This window comes from Triturus cristatus, chromosome 8, assembly GCF_964204655.1.
Source record: "Triturus cristatus chromosome 8, aTriCri1.1, whole genome shotgun sequence".
Lineage (NCBI taxonomy): Eukaryota > Metazoa > Chordata > Amphibia > Caudata > Salamandridae > Triturus > Triturus cristatus.
Window position 1 is genome coordinate 1,537,860,514 of NC_140591.1, and position 12,135 is coordinate 1,537,872,648.

Genomic DNA, 12,135 nt, shown 5'->3' on the forward strand with positions numbered 1-12,135 from the left:
AGTATGTTAGTTGGTTTTTGTGTGCCTGGATGCCTCTATCTGTGTTGCTCTGTGGGGAGGTGCGTGCTCGAGTTCCTGCATGTTGTTGCTTCTGTGTTAATAAACTACAAACTACTCGAAATAGACCAATTGGTTCTATCGGTGCTTGTTTTAACGTCCTCATCTTTCGTTTTGTCGAGTCCAGCTGAACTGCCTGTTATTTGATCAAGGCCTGAACGCCCAGCAGAGAGGAGCGCTTGTTCGGGTTTCTGGGGGACTCTGTGTTTCTTTGTCAGGTGGACAAGGGTTGCTGTGACTGGGAAGCAGAAATGCCTGTGGGTAGATCCGAGGGCTGCGAGGCGCTGCACAAAGGCGCTTTCTTCCCCAGTGCGGTTCACTTTTTGACAAGTCATCGTCTGTGCGCTGTTTTATCGGCCTGCCCTTCCTGCCTCCCACCCACGCACCGGGACCACCGCTCCACCTGCCTTTCCGGCCCCCTGCATCGTCGCTAGCCAAAACCTAAATAAATAAACAGAAATGTATCAAAAGAAAAAGACATTTGGTTAATTGCAGCTGCCTGGTTCCAAAAATATATAACATTTAAAAGCAAACAAAAGTGTATCACAGACGCCACATTACCAGTCTTTATTTAAGCCCTTTCGGCTCAGCGCATGGATAGAAATACGAACAAATACATTATTTTTAGAACAATGCTCCAGGCTGGAAGTTTCATTGCCCAGAACGCACAAATGGAAGCTTTATGCGTAATTTTTGTTAACGCGTAAATTAGATAAAGTGTAGCATATGATTCAAGCTAAATCAAAGTTTATTTCATACGCAATTCACAATGAAACAATCTGTGAAAACACTTGCATTAAAAGTAAAACCGATAAAATAAAAAATTTTAGGTGTTCAGTTCAACGTGATGATGAGTCTTCACAGAACTAACAAAACTTCAGTCTAGTGGGCCAACCCAAAAAGAAAGTAGTAAATCGACACTTCTAGATGTATTTATACCTCTGTCCGAATCAAGATTTGGGGCCTGATGTAGATCTCGGCGGATGGGTAACATCTAAATACCATTATATCCTATGGGATTTATATTTTGGCGGATGGGATATCCGTCACCGTTGTGAGGAATAACCCGTCCACCAAGATCTAAACATGACCTTACTACTTTCTGGGATTCACAAAAATTCCCTGGAAAGTACACACAAACCTGTGTCAGGTGCAGGTTTCCGTTTGGATTCCTGGAAATGTCATGTGATATTCCTATCAGGATAGCAATCACTAGAAGAACTCCACAGAGTGTGGAGGGGGGAACGGGAGGCACGGGGTGCTAGGAGCTAGCGGCCTCCGTTAATACTATTGACCACAAGAAGCTGCTCCTAGGGTGATGTGACCTTACTACAGTTGTAAAGTTGTTGTGAGTATGGACATCTCACAAAAAGTGACGGACTGGCCTCACACACCACCTGGTGTCATGCTTCATCATCGGCCAGTCCTCGCCCTCCAAAACCTTCGTTTGATGGAGGGCGGGCATACACCTGGAGACAGGGATGCACTTCTAAGCTAAAGAGTGGGGGCCCATGGGGTAGAACGTGAAGTTAAAAATCATTATAGTTACCAAGATATTTTTAATGTGATCGGTAACTATATGATACTAAAAACAAAGTGGCGGCAGGTGGGGTATTTAGGTGTCCCCTAGCCGTCTAGTATAAGGTCGACATGTTTCTGCCTTGTTGGCCCGAGCGGGTCCAGGGCATTCATCAGGACCTAGAGTTACAAAAAGAGGGCTCTGTTCTTACCAACTGGTAGCAAGAGAATACCACTGTGCGGGTGTGGCGTGGGCCACACTCCACTACCTAGATGGCTTCCAACTGTCAAGCCCTAGTTAGACAAACTACTTGCCACATGGGGGGAAGGGAGGAGACACTTCTGTTCAGTCCTAGTTAGACAAACTACTTGCCACATGGGGGGAAGGGAGGAGACAGTTCTGTTCAGTTGTCTGAGGCAGAGTGTCCCGTATTCAGCCTAAGGTGTTGCTCCTCGTCCGCCTATCAGGATCCCATTTCCGCTGTCTCGAGGTCTTCATAGCATAGACCTCTGCACATAGCAAAAAGATCCCCTGTGTAAACAATTTTTCTCTGTGGGTAAAATATTCTTCCATGTAGAGAAACCCCTTTCCCTACACTGCCACTAAATCTTGGAGTGATCCATTCCCCATCCCTCTGTGAAAGAGGGATTTTTCCCAATCCCTGGCTGGTTATACAATCCTACAATTTCCAGGTGGAAAAAGGAATCAGATGATTGTGAAAGCCCACACTACACCTTGGAATACCCATCTTCCCAACCCTTATGTACACATGTGATTTATGGGTGTGGAGAACTCCTCGTTAGTAGCAGAGTTATCCGCATGCAGAGGTGGCCTTACGCCTGCCAGGTGTGGTTTTCCTGGCAGGCATACATTAGGTAAAATGAGTCGTAAACGTACGTTTATGACCAAAGTCACTTGTTGTGAATTGGCCCCATTGAGCCTAAAACTAAAGTTTAATACGTCAAAAGATATATTAGACCTCAACCATGTACAATCCGGAATTATACTTGCCATATACTTTTCACAAATCCTACATATTCTATCCATTATGCAGCTATGCTTCACAAGTGTTTCATTAACTGTCTTAACACCCTATTTTTTAACAAGCATTGGCCAAGCCATTAGACCTGGTTTTATAATATTGCCTCATACAAACACAAACATGCACAATGGCAGCGAACTCACCCTTTCTACTTCATTTCAGCAGGGGCGGGGGGTGGGGGAGGGGTAGTTCCCCATTTCCTCTATTTTCTATTACAGGTGATGGTGAGGTGCATTTTCTCTGTAAACAACGTTTACCACAAATCTTTTTCCCAGCAGGGAATCACAACACGGTCGTTACAACGACCGCGTTGTGATTCCGCATACCATTACCCCGCAAGTCTGAACAATGACTTGCGGAGGGGGGGGGTAGGTGTTGGATTTAAAATCCAACACCTTCCCTATTGTCCGCACAGAGTGGAGTTGGAATAGTAAATTATACTATACCAACATCCAGCGCCCCCCCTCCACAAGTCGTTGTTCCGACTTGCGGAGCAATGGTATGCGGAATCACAACGCGGTCGTTGTAACGACCGCGTTGTGATTCCCTGCGGGGGAAAAGAATGCGTCATAAGAACGTACATTCACATTTTCTCTCTTCAAACTGTTTAATGTCCCCTTACCTGGGAAACCCCATCCCTTTCCCCCACCTGTTTCTTTTAAACGTACCTTCCCTTGCACTCGCATTCGTTGTCTTCTTCTCCTTCCCTTTTGAGTTATGGTAGACATGGAAAACAAACTACAGTCACTCCAGCTTTTCTTTGTCCTTCAAGTAATTATTCCAATTCATAACATTTAGAAATTGTAATACATTTTTATCAAGTTCTTTATATGCACCAACCGTAGGATTTTAATGGTACTTTACAACATACTGGACCCCTCCCAATCTGTTTTCCGCAGCAAACACAGCACCGAGACAGCCCTAATCGCGGCCACCGATGACATCCGCATGCTGCTCGATCAGGGACACACCGCAGCCCTCATCCTTCTCGACCTCTCTGCAGCCTTCGACACCGTCTCACATCGCACACTGACCACCAGACTCCACAACACGGGAATTCGCAGAGACGCCCTCAACTGGATCCGATCCTTCCTCCCCAGCAGAACACAGAGGGTCATGCTCCCCCCTTTCCTCTCCAAACCCACCAACATCATCTGCGGGGTCCCCCAGGGATCCTCTCTGAGCCCAACCCTTTTCAATATCTACATGGCCCCCATCGCCGCCATCGTCAGACAGCCCGGACTCAGCATCATATCCTACGCCGACGACACCCAGCTCATCCTCTCACTCACCAGCAACCCCGAAGACACCAGAATGAGCTTCCAGGAGGGAATGAGTGGAGTAGCCACCTGGATGAAGGACAGTTGCTTCAAACTCAACTCCGAAAAGACTGAGGTTCTCATCTTCGGACCCAGCCCCTCAGCCTGGGATGACTCCTGGTGGCCTCCCGCCCTCGGCCCCCCTCCGACCCCAACAGACCACGCTCGGAACCTCGGCATAATCCTCGACTCCTCACTCTCCATGAACCGCCAAATCAACGCTATTGCCTCCGCCAGTTTCAACTGCCTCCGCACCCTACGAAAGACTTTCAAATGGATCCCCCCAGACTGCCAAAAGACCGTCACACACGCACTCATCACCAGCAGGCTCGACTATGGCAACTCCCTCTATGCCGGAATCAACAAATCACTACTTCGCAAACGTCAAACCATCCAAAACGCCACCGCCAGGCTCGTTCTAGGACTACCACGCCGGGAACACATGACGCCGCACCTACGAGAGCTCCACTGGCTCCCCATTGAGAAGAGGGTCACCTACAAACTACTCAAGCACGCGTACAAATCCCTGAACAACATCGGACCCAAATACCTCAACGACCGACTGAGTTTCCACAAACCCAAGAGGAACCTTCGCTCTTCCGACCTCGCCTTGGCATAGGTCCCCCGCATCCACCGAAGCAGAGCTGGAGGGAGAACCTTCTCCTACACCGCCGCCACAGCATGGAACACTCTCCCAGTTGAAATAAGATACTCGACTACCGTACTCACCTTCAGACGGGAACTCAAGACCTGGCTTTTCAACTGATCGGAGCTGCTAGACCTACCCCTCCCCCAGCCCCTTGAGACCTTCGCGGGTGAGTGGCGCGCTTCACCAACCCCTGATTGAATGATTGATTGATACTTTAGGTTTTTTTAACCATGGTAATCAGAATTCCCATGGATTGTTTTTCGATGGAAATCATCAGATTTTAATGGAATTGGTATTCTGCCATTTTGGTATTTCTCCAAAGGGGCGATTTACCTGCTTTCGGTTGCCTGGCTGTTGTTTCCCATTTTGGGTTTTCATTACAAATAGGTAGTACCATGTGAATGTATTTCAGAATATGAGGCACATTATTTTGTTCTAATTTTGTGAATTGCTAGTCATACGTTCCCACTGGCAAAGTGTGGGGTTGCCACTGTGTTTCTCCTTTCAGACACAGGGTATGTCTCCCACAAAACAAACACGTATCTCACTCCATAAGTTTTGCAGGCTGACATTAAACAGGTGGCAAAGTAGCCAAATGGCTCACTATATTTTCTTTAATGAAACGATTACATGTGCCCAGAAGTAATTAGGCAGCAGGGTTTCTTTCTTATAAAACAGTCCATTGTAGAACTGACCCAGATAAGGTATAAATATTTGATCCAATCGTTTCCTTTTTCCAATATGGACATATTGAGTAGTCCATGAGATAAAAAAAGAGCTCATACATGAAGAAAAAAAAACAGAGAGAGAGAGTTAGTTAGTTAGTTAATTACTTGGTTAAGCCTTCTTAGTGAATGTTTGCCAGTGGTTTCAAAGCTTACATTTCACAGAGAAGAGGACAAATTGAATTATTTCCCCTATATCACATAGCTGGATTTATTAGCTTCCCTAAGCAAATAAAAAAGTTAAACTTAGCATTTCGTCTTTTAGTGCTTAGAAAAAATGCTTTCACAATAACAGTGCTGCTTTTAGAATATTATTAGTCAACCCTGACAAGCCCACCCTTGCAGGCCCATCCTTGATGCAAGCATCTACCAATGAATCCTACATGAGTGTGAAAATATACATTGCAAACACAAAAACCAGTCAGCAAAAAGTTCTTTTTTAGATATATGTATTGTTAAACTTACTCTATAGTATCAATGTACTACAAAAAAGCACATTTTAGAATGCATGTTTTAATTTCCTTACAATGACCTCTGCATTTCAGATGTGATTTGTAATAATACACATTGCTGAATAAAACACATTTTAAATAATAGATCATTATCCCCAACAAAAACATACATTTTTCAAAATATTGAAAAAAAAAAATGCAGTCTCAGGCAAACAATGAATACTGAATGGATGATGCTTTAATGCTGTAAATCTTTAAGAGTACTAAAACCAATATTAAATTATGTAATTTTAAAAATACATCATGAGAGACGTGTTATTTGTTCCTATAGAGCCATCTCAGGTGACATTTAAAGAAACTCTCAGCCTTCGACATTGTGGCTTGTAAATTTCACCAAAACCCCTTAATGGCAAGTATCCCAATATGTATGGTGTGGGTGTGGGTGTGTGTGTGTTTAAGTACTATGTAAGGCACCATAACTCCATTGTTGTAAAAAATGTTCCTGTGAGAGGGACTTTTGGGCCTTACTTGCATACTAGAGCACATGCCTCAGAATGCTGTATGTTTACTAAGTGAGACCTTATCATTTACTTGGGTCTGGCAGACAGCTAATACCCTTAAGCCAGACTGAACAACCTGGCCCCTCATTTAGCTCATGCCAGTAATGAAGGCAAGTTGTAAAAGAGTGTGGTAGTCTGGTTACCACACATTTTTCCCGCTTAGCTTCATTTTATCTTTGCCAGTAATTACCATGACCCCTCTCTATAATTTGCAGAATAATTACCACCAGGTCAGTAAAATGCTCAAGTTGGTTATTTCTGATTTTTGGTAGCAAACTGCTAAAATCTGCAGTAGTACCCTGCGGTAATGCTATGATCATTGCATAGCATTACCACTGTATTTGCCGCCGAGCTCACATGATGGTCATGTACTGAGTGTGCCACATACCTTGCTGTTTCCACAGACACCTGGCTGCTTTCCTTTCTTGCTCTTGGGTTCAATGATCCTTGCCTTTTATTGCTGCTTGTTGAATGCAAGCACTTTTGTCTCTACAGTAGCTGCTTCAAGGCATTCTTACCAGAAGTGCTGAGTCCCTGCACCGAGTAGAGTTGGCCTCCTTGTGCCTTTGATGGATCTCCTGTTTCCTCAGTGACCTCTCATACAGTCTTACAGATGTTCGCCCACATTTACTAAGAGTTTGCATTGGATTTGCATTACCTTTCTAAGGAACCTGATGGAAAGTCTTCTGCTGGCATTTATAAGGCAAAGCAAGTCACAATTTGCATTGGATTGTAACCCGAAGTAACGCCGCGCAGTGCACTGCCTTTCCTCACTTTCCATCAAGGGGGCATTTTTCATGGGTGATTCATCAGTGTTTCCATACAATGAGCCATTGGGTTTAAAGCAAATTCCTAGTGTAAAAATTGTAGATAGGGATGTGAACCAAAATCCTGCTCCTCCCCGAGGCAGGCATAACAAGGAGAAATGGTTTGAGTCCTCCTCATTTTTAGGTCTCGCCTAGCTATTGCGTTTACGCAATCGCTAGGCGAGACTCTAGTAAGAGGGGCAATACAAAGTGCTCCCAAAAGTGGATTGCATGGCGAGCACGCGCACAATCACGTGAATCGTGCCGCCATGCAATCCGTTTGGGGAAGCGCTTCAGCCCACTGGCGCGTGCACGTGTAGCCACAGCCTCGGCATCATACTACTTCAAAGGGTCCGCTCCCCCGCCTGGAATGCGCTCCCCCCCGCCACAGCATGCCGAGAGATTGTTTCCTCATGGCGACTCTCACAGCGCCGCGCTTTTAATGGTTTGATTGTTGACTCTTTCCATGCTCCTCCACCCCCCCCCCTGCTCTCACTCCCTTCTCCCCCTCCCTCCTTGTTTTTTGTGTTACTATAACACGGTCACTGAAACATAAACAATGCCTCCGCCACTAGGCCCAGAGGCGCCTGAATCAAAACCACGGCGAGCTCCTTTTCCCTAGCACGCATGTGTCTGTGCAGGAAGGGGGCTGTCGCCGTGCTGGGTCTCCGTTGACTTTACAGTTTACTGTGTCCTTCTCAGAGATAGTGATTGAGTCAGTCAATATGCGCAGGACTGTAAGAGAACAGATAATCCGCTCTTTGTGTGCTGGGAACTGGGTGTGAGCTTCATCAAACACACTTATTTTGTCTGAAAGGGCTAGCACTGCACCTAGGTACCAGTTGCAATGTTTAAAATGGGACCGTATGGACACGTCTTCATACTGAGTAGTCCGTGATACCTGCAGTTAGTAAGTACCTGCGCTTTTTATTTCCATTTCAAGCAATGATTGTATAAACACACGGTGCCTGGGAAGGAACAGTTACAGCAGAGATGACCACCCGCCCGCCTCCCAAACACACACAGCTTTATAGACGCGCATTTTACCTTTCCAGGAGCTACTAGGACACAATATAAGAACCTGCAGTGAAGCAACATTAAACGACCAGCGGTATACTTTAATATAACTCGGTCATTAATCGTAAAAAGGGAATGGTCAGTCTACTTATGTCCAAGGTGTCCCTTGGTCGTGGCTAAAGGCTACGATTCATTTTCTGGGTTCTTCAACTCCGCAAACTGTGGAGTCATAAGCCAATTCGGGAGATCAATAAGTTTCTATTCTGTTGCGTCCCCGCATTGCGATGTATAGCTCGGAGAGCTGATCCGATGCCGCTTTCACTGTCACGATATTGAACCTTCACGCGTTTCGGTTTTCACGAGGGCTCAGGAGATGAGGTGAGAGTCCTTGTGAGACATCCTAACGTCACTGCGGTGCCCACAGATGTCTTAGAGTTGTCGGGCGACGGACATTGGCACTTGCATCTTTGTCCACTTGATCCCCTCGCACATGCTTAATACTTTAGATGCCTCATGGTAATGTACAGTCGGTCGAATCCAGCACATACGTGAGGTGATCGCCTGCTAATGGCACCAACACGCTTCTCGCGAGAACTCCGTGATTCCCTACTCTGCGACTTTCAAAATCTAGTTAAAATTCGGAGCCATCCCCTGGGCTGCCCAAGGGGCAGTGGCGCAATTTCTAAATAAATCAAAGGACAGGCAGTGCAACGTCAAATCTGTGTGTCCCCGAAATGAGCCGCACAGCCTTATGTGGAACATCTGGAGCAGTTAAAGTTAATTTTAACTAAAACATCTGTATTCATATTTTGTAAACTCTTTAGGCAATATTTGCCCTTACTGTCCACACATGATTTATTATACATTTCGAAGGGCTACACAGCTTTCTCAATTAGCCACCTCGCCCCGGTCCTCGGGTTCGGCAAGATGACTCAGATAGTTAAACTCTCGCTGCTGACATCTTTTTGGGGTTTACAGGTTGCGAGTTTGAATAAGAGCAAAACCAGCTCAGCTTTCTACCCTTTTTAGAGCTGAAAATTGAGTAGGATTCAAAGGGGTGACAATACCACCTGTTATAAATAGCGCTTAGAAATGGCAGAAGTGCGGTATGAAGCGCTTCACGTTGTTAATATTTGCAGCAGCAGTTTTGTAAAAATAAAAATAAAATGAATGCAATGTTTCATTTGGCCTCATCTCCAACGTTACCGATGCCAGAAATGTAGACAAACTTCCAAAGTTAGAAGTCAGGAAGTGAAAGACTGAAGTGCTCAAAATATCTTTTTCAGCTTTCCGACATATTCTTAAACTGGCTGCAGGCCAGGCCCTTCCCAGGAGCGTCCCCCTGAGCTGGTGTGAGTCATTTTCCGGTTATATATACCATGTTCTAATGGACACTGCTTGGCTGTCCACAAAACGGGGCCCTCCCTGGTGTCCTAGCCCCCTCCTCTGCAGGACTAGATTCAACCTTTGACGTCAGCTGACCTTTGGATACATTCTGAAGCGCATGTTATAGTCTCACGGTTCTCACACCAATGTGCCAGTGTCTTGCCCTGAGGAGGGATGTAAACAATAAAAATTCTGATGAGTGAACTTGTCAAAGGAACCACAATTGTCGACTTCATTTTGTTACCTTTCCACAGTGTCAGCAGTGAGGCGAAAAGTCATGCAAAAACAAAAAAATGCAGATTTCATTACAAAACGTTTACAAGAAACATTTCTGGTGAGGGTAATTTCATGGAAAACTCTATTAGATTTGATTACATGACTTTTTAATGCCACCCACGTGAACGTCAGCTTTTAAAACAAGCATTTGCAATGCAATAGGTCTCTCATTTTCGCGAGTTTAAGCTATTGGCATTGTAATGCCAATGCCTTTTGTTTATGTTTTGAAAACAAAAATAAAAGGCACTATTATTAGCAATGTCAATAGCTCAAACTTGTGTAAATGCGAGACCTATTGCATTGCAAATGCTTGTTTCCTCTTTGCATGCATGCTGCATTCTACAACACACGTGCAAAGTGGAAAATACCTTAAAACTTGTTTTTTGTGCATGAAGGCAGGGGCGTAACAAAGGCCCCCGCAGCCCCTGCGGAGCGGGGGGTGGGAGGGGTCCCGATCTCCAGGGGCCCCCTAAGCGCACTGTACAGACAGGCGCCTGAACTCTGCGACCTAGTTTTAAAGTTAACTTGTCGCTCAATGCGCATATATTACAAGGTGCATGCTGCGCACGGCGCAGCTGTGTGGTCTTCAGCCTCAGGGTGGGGCATCAGGTTGGCAGGGCTGGCCTGACTGAATTGTCATGCGCAGTCAGTATAAACTGTACGTGGGAGGCGATGGGCCTGAGTCAGACACAGTGGTAGAAATTTAAATTGCCAGCCTGTGCCTGCCACCAAAGCTGCAAGTCTCAGGTGAGTCGATGAGAGAGTGAGATGACGAGACAACTGGTAGCAGTACTACTAGTCCAGTCACTCACTATATTGTGTTGAGTTCAGTGGTCGAAGTGGGCGGAATCCGCAGGGCACGGCGTGCCCCTACTTCTTTAATTTAATGCGAGCCATGATTCCCCTACTTTTTTTATTTAAACAATGCATCCCAGGACGCCATAAATAGCCAAGGCCTATATATAAGGCTAGGCATTCATGGCCGTTGGGGACGGGCAGGAAAGGACAACAGGCTCTTTTTTCTTTCCTTCTTGCCCACAGAAGACAAGTGCAGTGTTCACTTCTCTTGCTCTCTCTGCCGCTGTCAGCTAACCCTCCTCTCTTTCTCCCTCTTCCTATTCCCTCTTTTTCTGTCTCTGTCTCGCTCCTCCTTACTTGCGGAAAAGCACGAATTCAACAAACAGCTTTTAGCCTCTCTTTTCTCTCCTTTCCTTTATTTGTTCCCCTGTGGAATGGATCCAAAAAAGAAAAACACTTGCGGGAAATGACGTCTGTTTCTGACATTTTTCTATTCCAAAGTGCAGCCTCGGGATGGAAAGAAAAAAAAAGGTTAAAAATACAACAAATAAATAGCTAAATAAAGCAAGATATAGTGGTCGCAAAGTGGCCAGATTGGTTTTATTCATACTCACACACTTTAGTGCCACTTTACAAAGTTTACCAGTGAAGCGCTACTTTTGTTTTCTCGTCTTTCGGTGAACAGATTTGTTTTCCTTAGTTGGGGAAGCGCAGCATTCCTGAAGGTACTGCAATACCTAGTTAATGTGTAGAGTGGAAAACCTTTAATGTGTTCATTATCAGTTGTTTTCCTTATTTTAGTTTATCTGCATCCAGGGATGTGGTCTTTATAAACTAAACTGCTTAAGTTTTGTAAGGATATACGCAATGGACATTGACACGGTTCCCTTCTAGGCCCTATAGTCATGTCCTTAACTCATTGATTTCTGAATAATGAGGGTAAAAGCATAAAGGTAACCACGTTGTTCCTGCTTACATTTCACATGCTTTTCTTAATCTTGCATTCCCTATGAGTGTTTGCTTTTTCCAGGATGTTGTTACTTTTTTTTAAGCAGCCTATTGCTCTTGTCTAGTGCATTATTTGAATTGAGTCGCATCCAGGTGTTTATAGCACGGCATGATTTGGTTCTAGCTGAAGGCAGTGGAGTTTCTCTCAGTGGAGCAGTCTGGTGTTCAGTGGGGGAGAGGATGTGGCACTATCGCCACACCTGCCGATTTTGGCACTGGGGTACCAGGTTCAGACTTCATGACCAGTCTACCAGATCACTCTCCTGAAGGAGCACATTTCCATGCTAGACCTTAGAAGGCCCGCAAGACCTTAGAAGCCCTGGTGTCATAGCACGAGCAGGTCGACCCTAGTGCTGACAACTGTGCGTTAACTTTGAAGGCCTGTCCACCACAATCCATACTGAAGTTCACCTTCAGTCTTGCGGGCAGGCCTAGGAATCAGCACACCCTAGAGCAACAGTGACTCTGTCACTGAGGTCACAGGACCCTAGAAACCAATACGCCTCCCCCATTGGTACCTC